The following is a 7,475-nucleotide window of genomic DNA, read 5'->3' on the forward strand; positions in this document are numbered from 1 at the left end:
CAACGAGCAGCAACAGTACTCAACGCAAGATACGTGAATGTATTTTAATAATCGCACTGCAGGTTAGAAACACAACCGCAGGTGACCCTGCCATCGGAGGGTTACCTTGTCGACAGGATTACTACCACCGCAGCGAGTTCTTATGCGGCGACTCAGCCATCTGTTCCTAACTGCCCGTCGACTTGCAAACACCCAGCGAGCGGGCTAGTCGAGCGGTTGTCAAGCTGTTCGTTGCGCAAGAGGATATCACGCCAACTTCAGTCCTTCGCTGCATCGATCGGAGCAAAATGCAAGTGAGTTCATTCTTCAATTTCCGACGTCCTGATCCAGCGTCTGTGGGCCAACACGCTTCCAATCAAGCAATTCCAAGTCGAGCAAGATGATGTTCAGCAAGACAATCTGTGCGCTGTGTGCGGCGGCTGTGGCGCTCTCGGCTAGTGCAGTGGACGCGTCTACCGAGGTGGCGCAGACGTACGGGCGTCTGCACCAGAACCACGACGGGTATGGCAAGAACGACGGCTACGACAAGCGCGACGCATACGGCAATCGGAACGTCTACGGCAAGAACAACGGGTACGGCAAGCGAGACGGGTATGGCCAACAAGACAGTGATGACTCGCTCGATAGCTACGACACGCGTGGGGCGTATGGCAAGCAGAATGGCTATCGCAACAACGACGACTATGGCAGGCGTGACGGGTACGGCGGCGCGGCGGTGGGTATCAACGCCGCCGCGGGGCTCCAAGCTGGCGCAGGTGTGAGTGCCAGAGGCTACGGCAGAGCTGGCGTCGGACTCAATGCGGGTGCTGGCTTAATCGCTGGTGCTGGTCTCAACGCTGGAGCGGGACTGAATGCCGGTGCCGGACTCAACGCCGGTGCCGGTCTCAAGGCTGTAGTGGGGCCGAATGCCGGTGCCGGACTCAACGCCGGTGCGGGACTTAAGGCTGGAGCGGGACTCAACGCTGGGGCGGGACTCAACGCAGGTGCAGGAGTCAAGACTGGTGCGGGAATCAACGCCGGTGCCGGTCTCAACGCTGGAGCGGGACTGAATGCCGGTGCCGGTCTCAACGCTGGAGCGGGAATCAACGCAGGTGCAGGAGTCAAGGCTGGAGCGGGACTCAACGTCGGTGCCGGTCTCAAGGCTGGAGCGGGCCTCAACGCTGGTGCAGGCCTTAGCGCTGGTGCGGGACTGAGCGCAGGTGGTGTGGGTGGAAACGCTGCCGGCAAGGCTTACAAAGGATACTCCAAGCCTGGCGCCTATCGCCACTTGCGCGCGTAAATACCCGGACCCTTGGGTTACCGAAGCTGATGAATCTGCACTTGTGGATCGCCATTCGTTGCAATCAACCACAATCGGACGATGCGCCGAGATCTAACTTGCACGAGATACGTGCCTTACGTGTCGTTGTAGTAGCTGTCATGTATATAGGATTACTCTACGCTGTGTAGAAGCCGCTGAATCCAAACATGAGCTCATTTTGTTGTACGCGTTGGTGTCCCTCCTGCATCCTCGACCATCAAAAATGTGTAGCCGTCTCTGATGTTGAAGTGGCTGACCAATAAGGTAAAAGTAGTTGGAGCGGTATCTGCGAGTGAGCACGAAGACTACACGTGTACTCGAGACAATTAGAACTGCGGGCATTCACACTAGCATACTTATCAAGAAAAAACATTTACCGGTATTCGATACTTCAAGTATGTCTTGAAAATGATATTTTTGCATATTCAAAGACGGAGGAAGTGGCCTCTTATTGAAGCCTGATTTGCATTTCGAAAGACGTTGTCCTGTGCCAGACTAAAGAGGGTTTAACTTACAGTGAGGCTGCTCGCTGTACTGAATTGGATTTCATCTGGATTGGATTTTTCACATAATGCCTAGATATTATAAAAGGTTCGTTTCTTGTGATAAACTGCGTACAGTGATATGTACTCGGAGCGACCAAATTTCGATCTAGTTACCTGTGCTTGAAATTAAATAAAAAATTATGCTTGACCTCGGGTTTGCTTGCGGGAACCCGGGTTCATTGCTAAGCGTTTCAGGCTTGGTGGCTGCTAGAGAGCATTTTCAATACTGTATGGTATTGGAGTCCACGGGAACGATTTGGTGGTCAACAGAACCAGCGTCAGCTTGACGCGCTCCAAGATTCTACGACAGAGAGAGAGAGAGAGTACGCACGAGGTAAGAGGGGAAGCATGTTTACAGCATTATTTGTCGTATTATGGGTCAGATAATCTGACTTATGTAAGTTATCAGAAAGAGCTAAGGAGATTCTACAAAGGCGCCCCCTTTCAGATCCCAAGTCAAACGAGTCTGGATTCTGAAAAAAGGGGCAGTCTAGGATTGAAATGCCTTCAAACGTCCGCGAGATATATGATGCCACTACTCCCCTCCCAGGATTGTTGACCACCTTCCGATACCCTATATCGCTTTACATAGTGTACATCATATCCATGGTGTCCTGCGAGCTCCCCAGCAAAACAAATATTGAATAACTAGTACAAGTGTACGTGGCATTTGGATACCACCGGTGTTCTACCGTTTGCGATGACTGTAGAGCCGAGAATTTATTTACCATCACATGGCGCATCAATGCCCCCTCCAACAAATATATGTTTAACCGTGTCTGTTTCAGCAACGAGCAGCAACAGTACTCAGCGCAAGATACGTGAATGTATTTTAATAATCGCACTGCAGGTTAGAAACACAACCGCAGGTGACCCTGCCATCGGATGGTTACCTTGTCGACAGGATTACTACCACTGCAACGAGTTCTTATGCGGCGACTCAGCCATCTGTTCCTAACTACCCGTCGACTTGCAAACACCCAGCGAGCGGGCTAGTCGAGCGGTTGTCAAGCTGTTCGTTGCGCAAGAGGATATCACGCCAACTTCAGTCCTTCGCTGCATCGATCGGAGCAAAATGCAAGTGAGCTCATTCTTCAATTTCTGACGTCCTGATTCAGCGTCTGTGGGCCAACACGCTTCCAATCAAGCAATTCCAAGTCAAGCAAGATGATGTTCAGCAAGACAATCTGTGCGCTGTGTGCGGCGGCTGTGGCGCTCTCGGCTAGTGCAGTGGACGCGTCTACCGAGGTGGCGCAGACGTACGGGCGTCTGCACCAGAACCACGACGGGTATGGCAAGACCGACGGCTACGACAAGCGCGACGCATACGGCAATCGGAACGTCTACGGCAAGAACAACGGGTACGGCAAGCGAGACGGGTATGGCCAACAAGACAGTGATGACTCGCTCGATAGCTACGACACGCGTGGGGCGTATGGCAAGCAGAATGGCTATCGCAACAACGACGACTATGGCAGGCGTGACGGGTACGGCGGCGCGGCGGTGGGTATCAACGCCGCCGCGGGGCTCCAAGCTGGCGCAGGTGTGGGTGCCAGAGGCTACGGCAGAGCTGGCGTCGGACACAATGCGGGTGCTGGCTTAAACGCTGGTGCTGGTCTCAACGCTGGAGCGGGACTGAATGCCGGTGCCGGACTCAACGCCGGTGTCGGTCTCAAGGCTGTAGCGGGACTGAACGCCGGTGCCGGACTCAACGCCGGTGCGGGACTTAAGGCTGGAGCGGGACTCAACGCTGGGGCGGGACTCAACGCAGGTGCAGGAGTCAAGACTGGTGCGGGAATCAACGCCGGTGCCGGTCTCAACGCTGGAGCGGGACTGAATGCCGGTGCCGGTCTCAACGCTGGAGCGGGAATCAACGCAGGTGCAGGAGTCAAGGCTGGAGCGGGACTCGACGTCGGTGCCGGTCTCAAGGCTGGAGCGGGCCTCAACGCTGGTGCAGGTCTTAGCGCTGGTGCGGGACTGAACGCAGGTGTGGGTGGAAACTCTGCCGGCAAGGCTTACGGAGGATACTCCAAGCCTGGCGCCTACCGCCACTTGCGCGCGTAAATACCCGGACCCTTGGGTTACCGAAGCTGATGAATCTGCACTTGTGGATCGCCATTCGTTGCAACCAACCACACTCGGACGATGCGCCGAGATCTAACTTGCACGAGATACGTGCCTTACGTGTCGTCGTAGTAGCTGTCATGTATATAGGATTACTCAACGCTGTGTAGAAGCCGCTGAATCCAAACAAGAGCTTATTTTGTTGTACGCGGTGGTGTCCCTCCTGCATCCTCGACCATCAAAAATGTGTAGCCGTCTCTGATGTTGAAGTGGCTGACCAATAAGGTAAAAGTAGTTGGAGCGGTATCTGCTTCGTCGAGGTAAAACGGCTTGCATACTATTAATTGCTTTAGATCGAGTAGAGCACGAAGATTACACGTGTACTCGAGACAATTAGAACTGCGGTCATTCACACTAGCATACTTATCAAGAAAAAACATTTACCGGTATTCGATACTTCAAGTATGTCTTGAAAATGATATTTTTGCATATTCAAAGACGGAGGAAGTGGCCTCTTATTGAAGCCTGATTTGCATTTCGAAAGACGTTGTCCTGTGCCAGACTAAAGAGGATTTAACTTACAGTGAGCTCTCGCTGTACTGAATTGGATTTTCATCTGAATTGGATTTTTCACATAATGCCTAGATATTATAATAGGTTCGGTTCTTGTGATAAACTGCGTACAGTGATATGTACTCGGAGCGACCAAATTTCGATCTAGTTACCTGTGCTTGAAATTAAATAAAAAATTATGCTTGACCTCGGGTTTGCTTGCGGGAACCCGGGTTCATTTTGCTTAGAGCTTCAGGCTTGGTGGCTGCTAGAGAGCATTTTCAATACTGTATGGTACTGGCGTCCACGGGAACGATTTGGTGGTCAACAGAACCAGCGTCAGCTTGACGCGGTCCGAGATTCTACGACAGAGAGAGAGAGAGAGTACGCACGAGGGAAAGAGGGGAAGCATGTTTACAACATTATTTGTCGACTTATGGGTCAGATAATCTGACTTATGTAAGTTATCAGAAAGAGCTAAGGAGAGAGATGCCCCCTTTCAGATCCCAAGTCAAACGAGTCTGGATTCTGAAAAAAGGGCAGTCTAGGATTGAAATGCCTTCAAACGTCCGCGAGATATATGATGACACTACTCCCCTCCCAGGATTGTTGACCACCTTCCGATACCCTATATCGCTTTAAATAGTGTACATCATTTCCATGGTGTCCTGCGAGCTCCCCAGCAAAACAAATATTGAATAACTAGTACAAGTGTACGTGGCATTTGGATACCACCGGTGTTCTACCGTTTGCGATGACTGTAGAGCCGAGATTTATTTACCATCACATGGCGCATCAATGCCCCCTCCAACAAATATATGTTTAACCGTGTCTGTTTCAGCAACGAGCAGCAACAGTACTCAACGCAAGATACGTGAATGTATTTTAATAATCGCACTGCAGGTTAGAAACACAACCGCAGGTGACCCTGCCATCGGAGGGTTACCTTGTCGACAGGATTACTACCACCGCAACGAGTTCTTATGCGGCGACTCAGCCATCTGTTCCTACCCGTCGACTTGCAAACACCCAGCGAGCGGGCTAGTCGAGCGGTTGTCAAGCTGTTCGTTGCGCAAGAGGATATCACGCCAACTTCAGTCCTTCGCTGCATCGATCGGAGCAAAATGCAAGTGAGTTCATTCTTCAATTTCCGACGTCCTGATGGAGCGTCTGTGGGCCAACACGCTTCCAATCAAGCAGTTCCAAGTCGAGCAAGATGATGTTCAGCAAGACAAAATGTGCGCTGTGTGCGGCTGTGGCGCTCTCAGCTAGTGCAGTGGACGCGTCTACCGAGGTGGCGCAGACGTACGGGCGTCTGCACCAGAACCACGACGGGTATGGCAAGACCGACGGCTACGACAAGCGCGACGCATACGGCAATCGGAACGTCTACGGCAAGAACAACGGGTACAGCAAGCGAGACGGGTATGGCCAACAAGACAGTGATGACTCGCTCGATAGCTGCGACACGCGTGGGGCGTACGGCAAGCAGAATGGCTATCGCAACAACGACGACTATGGCAAGCGTGACGGGTACGGCGGCGCGGTGGTGGGTATCAACGCCGCCGCGGGGCTTCAAGCTGGCGCAGGTGTGGGTGCCAGAGGCTACGGCAGAGCTGGCGTCGGACTCAATGCGGGTGCTGGCTTAAACGCTGGTGCTGGTCTCAACGCTGGAGCGGGACTGAATGCCGGTGCCGGACTCAACGCCGGTGCCGGTCTCAAGGCTGTAGCGGGACTGAATGCCGGTGCCGGACTCAACGCCGGCGCGGGACTCAGGGCTGGAGCGGGACTCAACGCAGGTGCAAGAGTCAAGACTGGTGCGGGAATCAACGCCGGTGCCGGTCTCAACGCTAGAGCGGGACTGAATGCCGGTGCCGGTCTCAACGCTGGAGCGGGAATCAACGCAGGTGCAGGAGTCAAGACTGGTGCGGGAATCAACGCCGGTGCCGGTCTCAAGGCTGGAGCGGGCCTCAACGCTGGTGCAGGTCTTAGCGCTGGTGCGGGGCTGAACGCAGGTGTGGGTGGAAACTCTGCCGGCAAGGCTTACAAAGGATACTCCAAGCCTGGCGCCTACCGCCACTTGCGCGCGTAAATACCCGGACCCTTGGGTTACCGAAGCTGATGAATCTGCACTTGTGGATCGCCATTCGTTGCAACCAACCACACTCGGACGATGCGCCGAGATCTAACTTGCACGAGATACGTGCCTTACGTGTCGTCGTAGTAGCTGTCATGTATATAGGATTACTCCACGCTGTGTAGAAGCCGCTGAATCCAAACAAGAGCTCATTTTGTTGTGCGCGTTGGTGTCCCTCCTGCATCCTCGACCATCAAAAATGTGTAGCCGTCTCTGATGTTGAAGTGGCTGACCAATAAGGTAAAAGTAGTTGGAGCGGTATCTGCTTCGTCGAGGTAAAACGGCTTGCATACTATCAATTGCTTAAGATCGAGTAGAGCACGAAGACTACACGTGTACTCGAGACAATTAGAACTGCGGGCATTCACACTAGCATACTTATCAAGAAAAAACATTTACCGGTATTCGATACTTCAAGTATGTCTTGAAAATGATATTTCTGCATATTTAAAGACGGAGGAAGTGGCCTCTTATTGAAGCCTGATTTGCATTTCGAAAGACGTTGTCCTGTGCCAGACTAAAGAGGGTTTAACTTACAGTGAGCTCTCGCTGTACTGAATTGGATTTTCATCTGGATTGGATTTTTCACATAATGCCTAGATATTATAAAAGGTTCGTTTCTTGTGATAAACTGCGTACAGTGATATGTACTCGGAGCGACCAAATTTCGATCTAGTTACCTGTGCTTGAAATTAAATAAAAAATTATGCCTGACCTCGGGTTTGCTTGCGGGAACCCGGGTTCATTTTGCTAAGAGTTTCAGGCTTGGTGGCTGCTAGAGAGCATTTTCAATACTGTATGGTATTGGCGTCCACGGGAACGATTTGGTGGTCAACAGAACCAGCGTCAGCTTGACGCGGTCCGAGATTCTACGGGA

This window comes from Phytophthora infestans, genomic scaffold (assembly GCF_000142945.1).
Source record: "Phytophthora infestans T30-4 supercont1.3 genomic scaffold, whole genome shotgun sequence".
In the NCBI taxonomy this organism is placed as follows: domain Eukaryota; phylum Oomycota; class Peronosporomycetes; order Peronosporales; family Peronosporaceae; genus Phytophthora; species Phytophthora infestans.